This window comes from Pseudophryne corroboree, chromosome 3 (assembly GCF_028390025.1).
Source record: "Pseudophryne corroboree isolate aPseCor3 chromosome 3, aPseCor3.hap2, whole genome shotgun sequence".
Lineage (NCBI taxonomy): Eukaryota > Metazoa > Chordata > Amphibia > Anura > Myobatrachidae > Pseudophryne > Pseudophryne corroboree.
Genome location: NC_086446.1, coordinates 139,664,523 through 139,681,282, shown reverse-complemented (window position 1 = coordinate 139,681,282; position 16,760 = coordinate 139,664,523). Strand labels below are relative to the sequence as shown.

Below are 16,760 nucleotides of genomic sequence, written 5' to 3'. Positions count from 1 at the left end.
ACGGGTAGGTGGTATACAATTATGGATGGACTGCCGAGTGCCGACACAGAGGTAGCTACAGCCGTGGACTACCGTACTGTACTGTGTCTGCTGCTAATATAGACTGGTTGATAATGAGATGTAGTATGTATAAAGAAGAAAGAAAAAAAAACCACGGGTAGGTGGTATACAATTATGGACGGACTGCCGAGTTCCGACACAGAGGTAGCTACAGCCGTGGACTACCGTACTGTACTGTGTCTGCTGCTAATATAGACTGGATGATAATGAGATGTAGTATGTATAAAGAAGAAAGAAAAAAAAACCACGGGTAGGTGGTATACAATTATGGACGGACTGCCGAGTGCCGACACAGAGGTAGCTACAGCCGTGGACTACCGTACTGTACTGTGTCTGCTGCTAATATAGACTGGTTGATAATGAGATGTAGTATGTATAAAGAAGAAAGAAAAAAAAACCACGGGTAGGTGGTATACAATTATGGATGGACTGCCGAGTGCCGACACAGAGGTAGCTACAGCCGTGGAATACCGTACTGTACTGTGTCTGCTGCTAATATAGACTGGATGATAATGAGATGTAGTATGTATAAAGAAGAAAAAAAAAAACCACGGGTAGGTGGTATACAATTATGGATGGACTGCCGAGTGCCGACACAGAGGTAGCTACAGCCGTGGACTACCGTACTGTACTGTGTCTGCTGCTAATATAGACTGGATGATAATGAGATGTAGTATGTATAAAGAAGAAAGAAAAAAAAACCATGGGTAGGTGGTATACAATTATGGATGGACTGCCGAGTGCCGACACAGAGGTAGCTACAGCCGTGGACTACCGTACTGTACTGTGTCTGCTGCTAATATAGACTGGTTGATAATGAGATGTAGTATGTATAAAGAAGAAAGAAAAAAAAACCACGGGTAGGTGGTATACAATTATGGATGGACTGCCGAGTGCCGACACAGAGGTAGCTACAGCCGTGGACTACCGTACTGTACTGTGTCTGCTGCTAATATAGACTGGTTGATAATGAGATGTAGTATGTATAAAGAAGAAAGAAAAAAAAACCACGGGTAGGTGGTATACAATTATGGACGGACTGCCGAGTGCCGACACAGAGGTAGCTACAGCCGTGGACTACCGTACTGTACTGTGTCTGCTGCTAATATAGACTGGATGATAATGAGATGTAGTATGTATAAAGAAGAAAGAAAAAAAAACCACGGGTAGGTGGTATACAATTATGGACGGACTGCCGAGTGCCGACACAGAGGTAGCTACAGCCGTGGACTACCGTACTGTACTGTGTCTGCTGCTAATAAAGACTGGTTGATAATGAGATGTAGTATGTATAAAGAAGAAAGAAAAAAAAACCACGGGTAGGTGGTATACAATTATGGATGGACTGCCGAGTGCCGACACAGAGGTAGCTACAGCCGTGGACTACCGTACTGTACTGTGTCTGCTGCTAATATAGACTGGATGATAATGAGATGTAGTATGTATAAAGAAGAAAAAAAAAAACACGGGTAGGTGGTATACAATTATGGATGGACTGCCGAGTGCCGACACAGAGGTAGCTACAGCCGTGAACTACCGTACTGTGTCTGCTGCGACTGGATGATAAATAATGATATAAAAAATATATATATATCACTACTGCAGCCGGACAGGTATATATTATATAATGACGGACCTGCTGGACACTGTCTGCCAGCAGAATGAGTTTTTTATAGAATAAAAAAACACCACACAAGTCACACGACGAGTGTTTAACTTTTTCAGGCAATCACAATATAGTATACTATACTGGTGGTCAGTGTGGTCAGGTCACTGGTCAGTCACACTGGCAGTGGCACTCCTGCCTGCAGCAAAAGTGTGCACTGTTTAATTTTAATAATATGTATGTACTCCTGGCTCCTGCTATAACCTATAACTGCTCCCCAGTCTCCCCCACAATTAAGCTGTGTGAGCACAGTCAGATATTATACATAGATGATGCAGCACACTGGGCTGAGCACAGATATGGTATGTGACTGAGTCACTGTGTATCGTTTTTTTTCAGGCAGAGAACGGATTATATTAAATAAAACTGCACTGGTGGTCACTGGTCAGTGGTCAGTCACTAGTAAACTCTGCACTCTCTAGTACTCCTAAGCTCCAGTAAATCAAGTGTCTCTGTCTCAATCTCACTCTCTCTCTTCTAATCTAAATGGAGAGGACGCCAGCCACGTCCTCTCCCTATCAATCTAAATGCACGTGTGAAAATGGCGGCGACGCGCGGCTCCTTATATAGAATCCGAGTCTCGCGATAGAATCCGAGCCTCGCGAGAATCCGACAGCGTCATGATGACGTTCGGGCGCGCTCGGGTTAACCGAGCAAGGCGGGAAGATCCGAGTCGCTCGGATCCGTGTAAAAAAAGCTGAAGTTCGGGCGGGTTCGGATTCCGAGGAACCGAACCCGCTCATCTCTATTAATCACTCAATTGGATTTTTTTGCCAGCATATTTCTTTTTCTCTGCAACCCACTGCTAAATTGTGCTTCCTAGCTGTTTTTATAAAATCACTGAATCAAATCTAACTCTGATTACATCAGAGAAGGCCAGGTACCCTACACCATAACAGGGGGTTTGAAATTTTGACTTGTCTACTTAAAGATCACCAAAATCTGATCAAAAGGTCAATTACGTCCCTGGGTGGGATTGAACCACCAACCTTTTGGTTAATAGCCGAACACACTAACCGATTGCGCCACAGAGACACTTTGCAAAAAGTACATACTGACAAAGGCTAATAAGCATTTATCTAGAACGTTTCCTAGAAAAACTTTAAAAAGTCAATAATCTGGAGAGTTTTTGTAAGATGTTTCTTCCACCAACCAACGAAGAAACACATTGGTACTTTTCCATGATGAGTGAGTGCTTCAGGTTCTCTTGCACTTACATGTGCAGCAGAGGACTGCAATGGAAGCATGCTGGGCCCATAACCCAGAGGTAGGCAGATTGAAACTATCCTTTGCTATATGCATTTTTTTTTTGTTAATTAAAGTAATCCAAAACTGGGATTGATATTTTGGTTCTTTTATTTTTACTTAAAGTACAATAACTTTTACCATTTTAATTTGTTTTAATAGTATATTGACAGTATTGTTTTCTTTCAAAAATCCACTTAATTTTCTTTACCCTATTATTAAAATGGTAATTGACAAAAACAAACTACATTGTCACCAGAAGAGCAATACAAAATGTACAAGTGATATATTAAAATCATCTTTTCAGCTTGAATTTCAATGATGCATTGGGGCAACGATTTTGTTAGCAACATCTTCACCCTTAAATAAAGATTTTCTTAATTCCTTACCTGTGTGCTAATTAGATATCACCTTGTTTTCACATTAAACAGACTTCCACATGAGAAAGCAGCAAGGATGCAGTGGCGTTAATGTTTCCTGGTGTCAACCCGTATTATTTCAGTCGACATTGAAATGAGGATGCATCTTGCTGCCTTTCCAATGAAGCAAGTTTAATTTAGTAATAGGTGAAAAAACATCCTTACAAAGGTGTTAATCAGAGACTTGGCTTTGTGGACACTTTTCAGGAGAACAAATTTGTTAGCATAAAAATAAAGCCAGAAAATGAAGAGCTGTTTAATCACTCAATTGGATTTTTTTGCCAGCATATTTCTTTTTCTCTGCAACCCACTGCTAAATTGTGCTTCCTAGCTGTTTTTATAAAATCACTGAATCAAATCTAACTCTGATTACATCAGAGAAGGCCAGGTACCCTACACCATAAGAGGGGGTTTGAAATTTTGACTTGTCTACTTAAAGATCACCAAAATCTGATAACAAGGTCAATTACGTTCCTGGGTGGGATTGAACTTGGTCGGCTCTCGTATAATTCAGATCTCTTTGTCTCAGGTCTCTCTCCAGCCTAGTTTGCTGTCTGTTTCCACTTCTCTTTTCTTGAGCCGCTCCCTTCTATGCCCTTGCGCACTATCCTGACTTCTCTCGTCTGCTTACTTTGTGCATTCCAACGCACAATGCAAAAGGCCGCCATGCCCTGCATACCCCTTTTCTCTTTTCATGTGCAGATGAGGGTTCCAGCCAACTTTGGCCCACTGCTTGGATGACATCACCATATGCAAATCCATCTGCTGCAGGCCTTCCCCCAGGAATGCTTGTACTAGTTGTTGCATTTGGTTTGTTGTTTGGGGGTGCTTCAGTATTAGGCAGCCTTCTGCCCTCCCATGTTCATCTGAAAATATGTGTTCTCCCTGCAGTTGTTGTCCCCAGATGAGAGTTCCCTTGTGCTGCCTCAGTTGAATCTCCTTTACTTGACAGAGATGTGCCTGAGCAGCGGCCCTCCCCAGCCCTATCCCAAATCATACTTATTTTGCATAGGAGATACCATGGTCATGAAGATTGTTCTCCCAGGGTGAGGTTCATTCATTGCATTCTGGGTATGCTGACCCCTGTGATTTCCCCAAATGTGGGAAACTCGACTGCATTATTTGTGGTAGTGGGGGACTGTGTTTGTGCTTTTCTCTGGTCAGCTCTGGTAAAAGTCAGATTTCTTTGCCTCAGATCTTCCTCTAGCCTTGTTCTTCTTTTGAGAGTTCTCTTGTGCTGTCTCAGTTGGATCTCCTTCACTTGACAGGGGGGTGCCCGAGCAGCGACCCTCCCCAGCTCTAGCCCAACTCCTACTTACCTGCCAAGTGAGATACTATGATCATGAAGGTGCTTCTCCCAGGGCAAGGCTTACCCATTGCACTCTGGGTGTGTTGCTCCTGCGATTTCCCCAAATGTGGGACACTTGACTGCATAATTTGTGTTTCCCCTGGTCGGCTCTGAGATAATTCAGATCTCTTTGTCTCAGGTCTCTCTCCAGCCTAGTTTGCTGTCTGTTTCCACTTCTCTTTTCTTGAGCCGCTCCCTTCTATGCCCTTGCGCACTATCCTGACTTCTCCCGTCTGCTTACTTTGTGCATTCCAACGCACAATGCGAACTACAGGTAGTGCTGCAGGGCCCACACCCTTTTACTTGCCTTACAGAGGAGCTCTGGAGCTGTTACAGTGCCCAAGCTGCTGCAAGAAATCAGCTTGAATGCTTAAGGGGCTGGGGCATAGCACTCATGAGCCCCACACCGAAGGAGGGTGGAGGTGTTTAATGCGAACTAGGGGTCATCCAAGCGCCGCAAAAGGCCGCCATGCCCTGCACACCCCTTTTCTCTTTTCATATGCAGACGAGGGTTGAAGCCAACTTTGACCCACTGCTTGGATGACATCACCATATGCAAATCCATCTGCTGCAGGCCTTCCCCCAGGAATGCTTGTACTAGTTGTTGCATTTGGTTTGTTGTTTGGGGGTGCTTCAGTATTAGGCAGCCTTCTGCCCTCCCATGTTCATCTGAAAATATGTGTTCTCCCTGCAGTTGTTGTCCCCAGATGAGAGTTCCCTTGTGCTGCCTCAGTTGAATCTCCTTTACTTGACAGAGATGTTCCTGAGCAGCGGCCCTCCCCAGCCCTATCCCAAATCATACTTATTTTGCATAGGAGATACCATGGTCATGAAGATTGTTCTCCCAGGGTGAGGTTCATTCATTGCATTCTGGGTATGCTGACCCCTGTGATTTCCCCAAATGTGGGAAACTCGACTGCATTATTTGTGGTAGTGGGGGACTGTGTTTGTGCTTTCCTCTGGTCAGCTCTGGTAAAAGTCAGATTTCTTTGTCTCAGATCTTCCTCTAGCCTTGTTCTTCTTTCGAGAGTTCCCTTGCGCTGCCTCAGTTGGATCTCCTTCACTTGACATGGGGGTGCCCGAGCAGCGACCCTCCCCAGCTCTAGCCCAACTCCTACTTACATGCCAGGTGAGATACTATGATCATGAAGGTGCTTCTCCCAGGGCAAGGCTCACCCATTGCACTCTGGGTGTGCTGCTCCTGCGATTTCCCCAAATGTGGGAAACATGACTGCATAATTTTTGTTTCCCTTGGTCGACTCTTGTATAATTCAGATCTCTTTGTCTCAGGTCTCTCTCCAGCCTAGTTTGCTGTCTGTTTCCACTTCTCTTTTCTTGAGCCGCTCCCTTCTATGCCCTTGCGCATTATCCTGACTTTTCCCGTCTGCTTACTTTGTGCCTTCCAATGCACAATGCAAACTACAGGTAGTGCTGCAGGGCCCACACCCTTTTACTTGCCTTACAAAGCAGCTCTGGAGCTGTTACAGTGCCCAGCTGCTGCAAGAAATCAGCTTGAATGCTTAAGGGGCTGGGGCATAGCCAACATGAGCCCCACACCGAAGGAGGGTGGGGGTGTTTAATGCGAACTAAGGGTCATCCAAGCGCCGCAAAAGGCCGCCATGCCCTGCATACCCCTTTTCTCTTTTCATATGCAGATGAGGGTTCCAGCCAACTTTGGCCCACTGCTTGGATGACATCACTGTATGCAAATGCGTCTTCTGCAGACCTTCCCCCAGGAATGCTTGTACTAGTTGTTGCATTTGGTTTGTTGTTTGGGGGTGCTTCAGTATTAGGCAGCCTTCTGCCCTCCCATGTTCATCTGAAAATATGTGTTCTCCCTGCAGTTGTTGTCCCCAGATGAGAGTTCCCTTGTGCTGCCTCAGTTGAATCTCCTTTACTTGACAGAGATGTGCCTGAGCAGCGGCCCTCCCCAGCCCTATCCCAAATCATACTTATTTTGCATAGGAGATACCATGGTCATGAAGATTGTTCTCCCAGGGTGAGGTTCATTCATTGCATTCTGGGTATGCTGACCCCTGTGATTTCCCCAAATGTGGGAAACTCGACTGCATTATTTGTGGTAGTGGGGGACTGTGTTTGTGCTTTCCTCTGGTCAGCTCTGGTAAAAGTCAGATTTCTTTGTCTCAGATATTCCTCTAGCCTTGTTCTTCTTTTGAGAGTTCTCTTGTGCTGTCTCAGTTGGATCTCCTTCACTTGACAGGGGGGTGCCCGAGCAGCGACCCTCCCCAGTTCTAGCCCAACTCCTACTTACCTGCCAGGTTAAATACTATGATCATGAAGGTGCTTCTCCCAGGGCAAGGCTCACCCATTGCTCTCTGGGTGTGTTGCTCCTGCGATTTCCCCAAATGTGGGACACTTGACTGCATAATTTGTGTTTCCCCTGGTCGGCTCTCGTATAATTCAGATCTCTTTGTCTCAGGTCTCTCTCCAGCCTAGTTTGCTGTCTGTTTCCACTTCTCTTTTCTTGAGCCGCTCCCTTCTATGCCCTTGCGCACTATCCTGACTTCTCCCGTCTGCTTACTTTGTGCATTCCAACGCACAATGCGAACTACAGGTAGTGCTGCAGGGCCCACACCCTTTTACTTGCCTTACAGAGCAGCTCTGGAGCTGTTACAGTGCCCAGCTGCTGCAAGAAATCAGCTTGAATGCTTAAGGGGCTGGGGCATAGCCAACATGAGCCCCACACCGAAGGAGGGTGGAGGTGTTTAATGCGAACTAGGGGTCATCCAAGCGCCGCAAAAGGCCGCCATGCCCTGCACGCCCCTTTTCTCTTTTCATATGCAGACGAGGGTTGAAGCCAACTTTGACCCACTGCTTGGATGACAGAACCATATGCAAATCCATCTGCTGCAGGCCTTCCCCCAGGAATGCTTGCACTAGTTGTTGCATTTGGTTTGTTGTTTGGGGGTGCTTCAGTATTAGGCAGCCTTCTGCCCTCCCATGTTCATCTGAAAATATGTGTTCTCCCTGCAGTTGTTGTCCCCAGATGAGAGTTCCCTTGTGCTGCCTCAGTTGAATCTCCTTTACTTGACAGAGATGTGCCTGAGCAGCGGCCCTCCCCAGCCCTATCCCAAATCATACTTATTTTGCATAGGAGATACCATGGTCATGAAGATTGTTCTCCCAGGGTGAGGTTCATTCATTGCATTCTGGGTATGCTGACCCCTGTGATTTCCCCAAATGTGGGAAACTCGACTGCATTATTTGTGGTAGTGGGGGACTGTGTTTGTGCTTTCCTCTGGTCAGCTCTGGTAAAAGTCAGATTTCTTTGTCTCAGATCTTCCTCTAGCCTTGTTCTTCTTTCGAGAGTTCCCTTGCGCTGCCTCAGTTGGATCTCCTTCACTTGACAGGGGGGTGCCCGAGCAGTGACCCTCCCCAGCTCTAGCCCAACTCCTACTTACCTGCCAGGTGAGATACTATGATCATGAAGGTGCTTCTCCCAGGGCAAAGCTCACCCATTGCACTCTGGGTGTGCTGCTCCTGCGATTTCCCCAAATGTGGGAAACTTGACTGCATAATTTTTGTTTCCCTTGGTCGGCTCTCGTATAATTCAGATCTCTTTGTCTCAGGTCTCTCTCCAGCCTAGTTTGCTGTCTGTTTCCACTTCTCTTTTCTTGAGCCGCTCCCTTCTATGCCCTTGCGCACTATCCTGACGTCTCCCGTCTGCTTACTTTGTGCCTTCCAATGCACAATGCAAACTACAGGTAGTGCTGCAGGGCCCACACCCTTTTACTTGCCTTACAAAGCAGCTCTGGAGCTGTTACAGTGCCCAGCTGCTGCAAGAAATCAGCTTGAATGCTTAAGGGGCTGGGGCATAGCCAACATGAGCCCCACACCGAAGGAGGGTGGAGGTGTTTAATGTGAACTAGGGGTCATCCAAGCGCCGCAAAAGGCCGCCATGCCCTGCACGCCCCTTTTCTCTTTTCATATGCAGACGAGGGTTGAAGCCAACTTTGACCCACTGCTTGGATGACATCACCATATGCAAATCCATCTGCTGCAGGCCCTCCCCCAGGAATGCTTGCACTAGTTGTTGCATTTGGTTTGTTGTTTGGGGGTGCTTCAGTATTACGCAGCCTTCTGCCCTCCCATGTTCATCTGAAAATATGTGTTCTCCCTGCAGTTGTTGTCCCCAGATGAGAGTTCCCTTGTGCTGCCTCAGTTGAATCTCCTTTACTTGACAGAGATATGCCTGAGCAGCGGCCCTCCCCAGCCCTATCCCAAATCATACTTATTTTGCATAATAGATACCATGGTCATGAAGATTGTTCTCCCAGGGTGAGGTTCATTCATTGCATTCTGGGTATGCTGACCCCTGTGATTTCCCCAAATGTGGGAAACTCGACTGCATTATTTGTGGTAGTGGGGGACTGTGTTTGTGCTTTTCTCTGGTCAGCTCTGGTAAAAGTCAGATTTCTTTGCCTCAGATCTTCCTCTAGCCTTGTTCTTCTTTTGAGAGTTCTCTTGTGCTGTCTCAGTTGGATCTCCTTCACTTGACAGGGGGGTGCCCGAGCAGCGACCCTCCCCAGCTCTAGCCCAACTCCTACTTACCTGCCAAGTGAGATACTATGATCATGAAGGTGCTTCTCCCAGGGCAAGGCTTACCCATTGCACTCTGGGTGTGTTGCTCCTGCGATTTCCCCAAATGTGGGACACTTGACTGCATAATTTGTGTTTCCCCTGGTCGGCTCTCGTATAATTCAGATCTCTTTGTCTCAGGTCTCTCTCCAGCCTAGTTTGCTGTCTGTTTCCACTTCTCTTTTCTTGAGCCGCTCCCTTCTATGCCCTTGCGCACTATCCTGACTTTTCCCGTCTGCTTACTTTGTGCATTCCAACGCACAATGCGAACTACAGGTAGTGCTGCAGGGCCCACACCCTTTTACTTGCCTTACAGAGGAGCTCTGGAGCTGTTACAGTGCCCAGCTGCTGCAAGAAATCAGCTTGAATGCTTAAGGGGCTGGGGCATAGCACTCATGAGCCCCACACCGAAGGAGGGTGGAGGTGTTTAATGCGAACTAGGGGTCATCCAAGCGCCGCAAAAGGCCGCCATGCCCTGCACACCCCTTTTCTCTTTTCATATGCAGACGAGGGTTGAAGCCAACTTTGACCCACTGCTTGGATGACATCACCATATGCAAATCCATCTGCTGCAGGCCTTCCCCCAGGAATGCTTGTACTAGTTGTTGCATTTGGTTTGTTGTTTGGGGGTGCTTCAGTATTAGGCAGCCTTCTGCCCTCCCATGTTCATCTGAAAATATGTGTTCTCCCTGCAGTTGTTGTCCCCAGATGAGAGTTCCCTTGTGCTGCCTCAGTTGAATCTCCTTTACTTGACAGAGATGTGCCTGAGCAGCGGCCCTCCCCAGCCCTATCCCAAATCATACTTATTTTGCATAGGAGATACCATGGTCATGAAGATTGTTCTCCCAGGGTGAGGTTCATTCATTGCATTCTATGTATGCTGACCCCTGTGATTTCCCCAAATGTGGGAAACTCGACTGCATTATTTGTGGTAGTGGGGGACTGTGTTTGTGCTTTCCTCTGGTCAGCTCTGGTAAAAGTCAGATTTCTTTGTCTCAGATCTTCCTCTAGCCTTGTTCTTCTTTCGAGCGTTCCCTTGCGCTGCCTCAGTTGGATCTCCTTCACTTGACAGGGGGGTGCCCGAGCAGCGACCCTCCCCAGCACTAGCCCAACTCCTACTTACCTGCCAGGTGAGATACTATGATCATGAAGGTGCTTCTCCCAGGGCAAGGCTCACCCATTGCACTCTGGGTGTGCTGCTCCTGCGATTTACCCAAATGTGGGAAACTTGACTGCATAATTTTTGTTTCCCTTGGTCGGCTCTCGTATAATTCAGATCTCTTTGTCTCAGGTCTCTCACCAGCCTAGTTTGCTGTCTGTTTCCACTTCTCTTTTCTTGAGCCGCTCCCTTCTATGCCCTTGCGCACTATCCTGACTTCTCCCGTCTGCTTACTTTGTGCCTTCCAATGCACAATGCAAACTACAGGTAGTCCTGCAGGGCCCACACCCTTTTACTTGCCTTACAAAGCAGCTCTGGAGCTGTTACAGTGCCCAGCTGCTGCAAGAAATCAGCTTGAATGCTTAAGGGGCTGGGGCATAGCCAACATGAGCCCCACACCGAAGTAGGGTGGAGGTGTTTAATACGAACTAGGGGTCATCCAAGCGCCGCAAAAGGCCGCCATGCCCTGCACGCCCCTTTTCTCTTTTCATATGCAGACGAGGGTTGAAGCCAACTTTGACCCACTGCTTGGATGACATAACCATATGCAAATCAATCTGCTGCAGGCCTTCCCCCAGGAATGCTTGCACTAGTTGTTGCATTTGGTTTGTTGTTTGGGGGTGCTTCAGTATTAGGCAGCCTTCTGCCCTCCCATGTTCATCTGAAAATATGTGTTCTCCCTGCAGTTGTTGTCCCCAGATGAGAGTTCCCTTGTGCTGCCTCAGTTGAATCTCCTTTACTTGACAGAGATGTGCCTGAGCAGCGGCCCTCCCCAGCCCTATCCCAAATCATACTTATTTTGCATAGGAGATACCATGGTCATGAAGATTGTTCTCCCAGGGTGAGGTTCATTCATTGCATTCTAGGTATGCTGACCCCTGTGATTTCCCCAAATGTGGGAAACTTGACTGCATTATTTGTGGTAGTGGGGAACTGTGTTTGTGCTTTCCTCTGGTCAGCTCTGGTAAAAGTCAGATTTCTTTGTCTCATTTCTTCCTCTAGCCTTATTCTTCTTTCGAGAGTTCCTTTGTGCTGCCTCAGTTGGATCTCCTTCACTTGACAGGGGGGTGCTTGAGCAGCGACCCTCCCCAGCTCTAGCCCAACTCCTACTTACCTGCCAGGTGAGATACTATGATCATGAATGTGCTTCTCCCAGGGCAAGGCTCACCCATTGCACTCTGGGTGTGCTGCTCCTGCGATTTCCCCAAATGTGGGACACTTGACTGCATAATTTGTGTTTCCCCTGGTCGGCTCTCGTATAATTCAGATCTCTTTTTCTCAGGTTTCTCTCCAGCCTAGTTTGCTGTCTGTTTCCACTTCTCTTTTCTTGAGCCGCTCCCTTCTATGCCCTTGCGCACTATCCTGACTTCTCCCGTCTGCTTACTTTGTGCCTTCCAACACACAATGCGAACTACAGGTAGTGCTGCAGGGCCCACACCCTTTTACTTGCCTTACAGAGCAGCTCTGGAGCTGTTACAGTGCCAAGCTGCTGCAAGAAATCAGCTTGAATGCTTCAGGGGCAGGGGCATTGCCAACATGAGCCCCACACCAAAGGAGGGTGGGGGTATTTAATGCGAACTAAGGGTCATCCAAGCGCCGCAAAAGGCCGCCATGCCCTGCATACCCCTTTTCTCTTTTCATATGCAGATGAGGGTTCCAGCCAACTTTGTCCCACTGCTTGGATGACATCACTGTATGCAAATGCGTCTTCTGCAAACCTTCCCCCAGGAATGCTTGTACTAGTTGTTGCATTTGGTTTGTTGTTTGGGGGTGCTTTAGTATTAGGCAGCCTTCTGCCCTCCCATGTTCATCTGAAAATATGTGTTCTCCCAGCAGTTGTTGTCCCCAGATGAGAGTTCCCTTGTGCTGCCTCAGTTGAATCTCCTTTACTTGACAGAGATATGCCTGAGCAGCGGCCCTCCCCAGCCCTATCCCAAATCATACTTATTTTGCATAGGAGATACCATGGTCATGAAGATTCTTCTCCCAGGGTGAGGTTCATTCATTGCATTCTGGGTATGCTGACCCCTGTGATTTCCCCAAATGTGGGAAACTCGACTGCATTATTTGTGGTAGTGGGGGACTGTGTTTGTGCTTTCCTCTGGTCAGCTCTGGTAAAAGTCAGATTTCTTTGTCTCAGATCTTCCTCTAGCCTTGTTCTTCTTTCGAGAGTTCCCTTGTGCTGCCTCAGTTGGATCTCCTTCACTTGACAGGGGGGTGCCCGAGCAGCGACCCTCCCCAGCTCTAGCCCAACTCCTACTTACCTGCCAGGTGAGATACTATGATCAGGAAGGTGCTTCTCCCAGGGCAAGGCTCACCCATTGCACTCTGGGTGTGCTGCTACTGCGATTTCCCCAAATGTGGGACACTTGACTGCATAATTTGTTTTTCCACTGGTCGGCTTTCATATAATTCAGATCTCTTTGTCTCAGGTCTCTCTCCAGCCTAGTTTGCTGTCTGTTTCCACTTCTTTTTTTTTGAGCCCCTCCCTTCTATACCCTTGTGCACTATCCTGACTTCTCCTCCTGTCTGCTTACTTTGTGCCTTCCAACGCACAATGCGAACTACAGGTAGTGCTGCAGGGCCCACACCCTTTTACTTGCCTTACAGAGCAGCTCTGGAGCTGTTACAGTGCCAAGCTGCTGCAAGAAATCAGCTTGAATGCTTCAGGGGCTGGGGCATTGCCAACATGAGCCCCACACCGAAGGAGGGTGGGGGTGTTTAATGTGAACTAGGGGTCATCCAAGCGCCGCAAAAGGCCGCCATGCCCTGCACGCCCCTTTTCTCTTTTCATATGCAGACGAGGGTTGAAGCCAACTTTGACCCACTACTTGGATGACACAACCATATGCAAATCCATCTGCTGCAGGCCTTCCCCCAGGAATGCTTGCACTAGTTGTTGCATTTGGTTTGTTGTTTGGGGGTGCTTCAGTATTAGGCAGCCTTCTGCCCTCCCATGTTCATCTGAAAATATGTGTTCTCCCTGCAGTTGTTGTCCCCAGATGTGAGTTCCCTTGTGCTGCCTCAGTTGAATCTCCTTTACTTGACAGAGATGTGCCTGAGCAGCGGCCCTCCCCAGCCCTATCCCAAATCATACTTATTTTGCATAGGAGATACCATGGTCATGAAGATTGTTCTCCCAGGGTGAGGTTCTATTCAAAATCGCAGTTGGTCCCAATGACGCGGTTGTTGTTTTTGGGAGTCATACTGGACACAGAAGAGGCTTTCTTCCAGTGGAAAGGCTATGGAGATCCAGAGTCTGGTCAAACAAATTCTAAAACCAGCAAGAGTGTTAATCCATCAATGCATTCTGTTGCTTGGAAAGATGGTTGCGGCCTACGAGGCCATTCAGTTTGGCAGGTTCCATGCCAGAGTGTTCCAGTGGGACCTGTTGGACAAGTGGTCCGGATCCCACCTACACATGCACCGGAGGATAATCCTGTCTTCCAAGACCAGAATCTCACTCCATTGGTGGCTGCACAGTTCTCACCTCCTAGAGGGGCGATGGTTCGGGATCCAGGACTGGATCCTAGGGACCACGGATGCAACCCTCCGAGGCTGGGGAGCAGTCACACAGGGGAAAACATCCAAGGAAGATGGTCAAGTCAGGAAAGTTGTCTCCACATAAATATTCTGGAGTTAAGGGCCATTTAATAACTGCAGACACAGTACGCACTGGGACGGGTGCCCAGCATCCTCTACGGACTAAGAGAAAAGGATTTACCGGTAGGTATTAAAATCCTATTTTCTCTAACGTCCTAGAGGATGCTGGGGACTCCGTAAGGACCATGGGGATAGACAGGCTCCGCAGGAGACATGGGTACTTTAAGAAAGACTTTAGTTCTTGGTGTACACTGGCTCCTCCCTCTATGCCCCTCCTCCAGACCTCAGTTTGATACTGTGCCCAGTGGAGACTGGATGCTTTCAGGAGCTCTCCTGAGCTTTCTGACAGAAAGTATTTTGTTAGGTTTTTAATTTTCAGGGAGCACTGCTGGCAACAGATTCCCTCATCGAGGGACTGAGGGGAGAGAAGCAGCCCTACTCTGAGTTGCAAGGTCCTGCTTCTTAGGCTACTGGACACCATTAGCTCCAGAGGGATTGGTACGCAGGATCTCACCATCGCCGTCCGTCCCAGAGCCGCGCCTCCGTCCCCCTTGCAGAGCCGGAGGATAGAAGCCGGGTGAGTATGAGAAGAAAAGAAGACTTCAGAGGTGGCAGAAGACTTCATGATCTTCACTGAAGTAACGCACAGCACTGCAGCTGTGCGCCATTGCTCCCATACAGCTCACACACTCCAGTCACTGCAGGGTGCAGGGCGCAGGGGGGGGGGGGGGGCACCTGGGCAGCAATATAACCTCTTTTTGGCAAAAATATAACACATATACAGCTGGGCACTATATATATGTATGAGCCCCCACCAATTTTACAGTTTAAGCGGGACAGAAGCCCGCCGCCGAGGGTGCGGGGCTTCTCCCTCAGCACTCACCAGCGCCATTTTTTCTTCACAGCACCGCTGAGAGGAAGCTCCCCGGACTCTCCCCTGCTTATACCATAGTAGACAAGAGAGTTGAAAAGAGGGGGGGGGGGCACATAATTCGGCGCAAATTACATACAGCAGTACTACTGGGCAAACATTAAGTTACTGTGTATTCCTGGGTTATATAGCGCTGGGGTGTGTGCTGGCATACTCTCTCTCTGTCTCTCCAAAGGGCCTTGTGGGGAAACTGTCTTCAGAAAAAGCATTCCCTGTGTGTGTGGTGTGTCGGTACACGTGTGTCGACATGTCTGAGGAAGAAGGCTATATTAGAGAGGAGCAGGAGCAAATGAATGTGGTGTCTCCACCGACAGCTGATTGGATGGATATGTGGAATGTTTTAAATGCTAGTGTAAACTCATTGCACAAAAGATTAGACAAGGCTGAAGCTTTGGGACAGTCAGGGTCTCAACCCATGCCTGATCCTATGTTGCAGGGACTGTCAGGGTCTCATAAGCGCCCACTATCCCAGATTGTTGACACAGATACCGACACGGATTCTGACTCCAGTGTCGATTACGATGATGCAAAGTTACAGCCAAAATTGGCAAAATCCATTCGATATGTGATTATGGCAATAAAAGATGTTTTGCACATCAGAGAGGAATCCCCTGTCCCTGACAAGAGGGTACATATGTACAAGGGAAAAAAGCCTGAGGTAACCTTTGAGGGGGTCACACGAGCTGAACGAGTTATGTGAAAAAGCTTGGGAATCTCCAGATAAAAGACTGCAGATTTCCAAAAGGATTCTTATGGCGTATCCTTTCCTATCAATGGATAGGTTACGATGGGAATCCTCCCCTAGGGTGGACAAAGCATTAACACGCTTATCCAAGAAGGTAGCCCTCCCGTCCCAGTATACGGCTACCCTCAAAGAGTCTGCTGACCGCAAACAGGAGATTACCCTGAAGTCCATTTATACACATTCAGGTACCTTACTCAGACCGGCAATTGCGTCGGCCTGGGTGTGTAGTGCTGTAGCGGCATGGACGGATACCTTATCTGAGGGGATGGATACCCTAGATAAGGATACTATTTTATTGACCCTGGGGCATATAAGAGATGCTGTCCTATATATGTGTGTATGCAAACTACAGGTGGTGCTTCAGGGCTCACACCCTTTTACTTGTCTTGTAGAGCAACTCTGGAGCTGTTACTGGGTCCAGCTGCTGCAAGAAATCAGCTTGAATGCTTCAGGGGCTGGGGCATGGCCAACATGAGCCCACACTGATGGGGGGTGGGGGTGTATAAAGCGATTTAGGCGTCATCCAAGCGCAACCCCACAAAGGCCGCCATGCCCTGCGTGACCCTTTTCTCTTTTCATATGCAGACGAGGGTTGCAGCCAACTATGCCCACTGCTTGGATGACATCACCATATTCAAATCCATCTGCTGCAGGCCTTCCCCCAGGAATGCTTGCACTAGTTGCTGCATTTGGTTTGTTGTTTGGGGGTGCTTCAGTATTAGGCAGCCTTCTGCCCTCCCACATTCGTCTGAAAATGTGTTCTCCCTGCAGTTGTTGTCCCCAGATGAGAGTTCCCTTGTGCTGCCTCTGTTGAATCTCCTTAACTTGACAGGGGTGTGCCCGAGCAGCCGCCCTCCACAGCCCTATCCCAACACATACTTATCTTGCATATGAGGTCTCTTGATCATGAAGATAGTTCTCACAGGGTGAGGTTCATCCATTACATTTTAAAGTAGGAAGGTACAAATTACATATTCAAATTACA

The 16,760-nt window shown here is 48.0% G+C and overlaps 15 non-coding genes and 1 pseudogene across 15 annotated transcripts; all 16 read left to right on the top strand.

Moving 5' to 3' along the window:
* Positions 1–4,385: 4,385 nt before the first annotated feature.
* On the top strand, positions 4,386–4,549 carry LOC134898782 (U1 spliceosomal RNA). Its single transcript, XR_010172472.1, has one exon. It is a non-coding gene; the product is annotated as a U1 spliceosomal RNA (small nuclear RNA).
* Positions 4,550–4,701: 152 nt separating this feature from the next.
* On the top strand, positions 4,702–4,843 carry LOC134899554 (U1 spliceosomal RNA; annotated as a pseudogene).
* A 693-nt stretch (positions 4,844–5,536) lies between these two features.
* On the top strand, positions 5,537–5,700 carry LOC134898720 (U1 spliceosomal RNA). Its single transcript, XR_010172411.1, has one exon. It is a non-coding gene; the product is annotated as a U1 spliceosomal RNA (small nuclear RNA).
* Positions 5,701–5,852: 152 nt separating this feature from the next.
* LOC134899452 (U1 spliceosomal RNA) lies at positions 5,853–6,015 on the top strand. Its single transcript, XR_010173130.1, has one exon. It is a non-coding gene; the product is annotated as a U1 spliceosomal RNA (small nuclear RNA).
* Positions 6,016–6,686: 671 nt separating this feature from the next.
* LOC134898719 (U1 spliceosomal RNA) lies at positions 6,687–6,850 on the top strand. The gene has a single exon (XR_010172410.1). It is a non-coding gene; the product is annotated as a U1 spliceosomal RNA (small nuclear RNA).
* Positions 6,851–7,002: 152 nt separating this feature from the next.
* On the top strand, positions 7,003–7,165 carry LOC134899639 (U1 spliceosomal RNA). Its single transcript, XR_010173290.1, has one exon. It is a non-coding gene; the product is annotated as a U1 spliceosomal RNA (small nuclear RNA).
* A 671-nt stretch (positions 7,166–7,836) lies between these two features.
* LOC134898717 (U1 spliceosomal RNA) lies at positions 7,837–8,000 on the top strand. The gene has a single exon (XR_010172408.1). It is a non-coding gene; the product is annotated as a U1 spliceosomal RNA (small nuclear RNA).
* Positions 8,001–8,152: 152 nt separating this feature from the next.
* Positions 8,153–8,315, top strand: LOC134899231 (U1 spliceosomal RNA). The gene has a single exon (XR_010172912.1). It is a non-coding gene; the product is annotated as a U1 spliceosomal RNA (small nuclear RNA).
* A 671-nt stretch (positions 8,316–8,986) lies between these two features.
* LOC134899061 (U1 spliceosomal RNA) lies at positions 8,987–9,150 on the top strand. The gene has a single exon (XR_010172747.1). It is a non-coding gene; the product is annotated as a U1 spliceosomal RNA (small nuclear RNA).
* Positions 9,151–9,302: 152 nt separating this feature from the next.
* Positions 9,303–9,465, top strand: LOC134899494 (U1 spliceosomal RNA). Its single transcript, XR_010173166.1, has one exon. It is a non-coding gene; the product is annotated as a U1 spliceosomal RNA (small nuclear RNA).
* Positions 9,466–10,136: 671 nt separating this feature from the next.
* Positions 10,137–10,300, top strand: LOC134898873 (U1 spliceosomal RNA). Its single transcript, XR_010172561.1, has one exon. It is a non-coding gene; the product is annotated as a U1 spliceosomal RNA (small nuclear RNA).
* Positions 10,301–10,452: 152 nt separating this feature from the next.
* LOC134899211 (U1 spliceosomal RNA) lies at positions 10,453–10,615 on the top strand. The gene has a single exon (XR_010172891.1). It is a non-coding gene; the product is annotated as a U1 spliceosomal RNA (small nuclear RNA).
* A 671-nt stretch (positions 10,616–11,286) lies between these two features.
* On the top strand, positions 11,287–11,450 carry LOC134898997 (U1 spliceosomal RNA). The gene has a single exon (XR_010172685.1). It is a non-coding gene; the product is annotated as a U1 spliceosomal RNA (small nuclear RNA).
* A 152-nt stretch (positions 11,451–11,602) lies between these two features.
* LOC134899360 (U1 spliceosomal RNA) lies at positions 11,603–11,765 on the top strand. The gene has a single exon (XR_010173039.1). It is a non-coding gene; the product is annotated as a U1 spliceosomal RNA (small nuclear RNA).
* A 671-nt stretch (positions 11,766–12,436) lies between these two features.
* LOC134898826 (U1 spliceosomal RNA) lies at positions 12,437–12,600 on the top strand. Its single transcript, XR_010172517.1, has one exon. It is a non-coding gene; the product is annotated as a U1 spliceosomal RNA (small nuclear RNA).
* A 152-nt stretch (positions 12,601–12,752) lies between these two features.
* LOC134899530 (U1 spliceosomal RNA) lies at positions 12,753–12,915 on the top strand. The gene has a single exon (XR_010173202.1). It is a non-coding gene; the product is annotated as a U1 spliceosomal RNA (small nuclear RNA).
* The last annotated feature ends 3,845 nt before the right edge of the window (positions 12,916–16,760 follow it).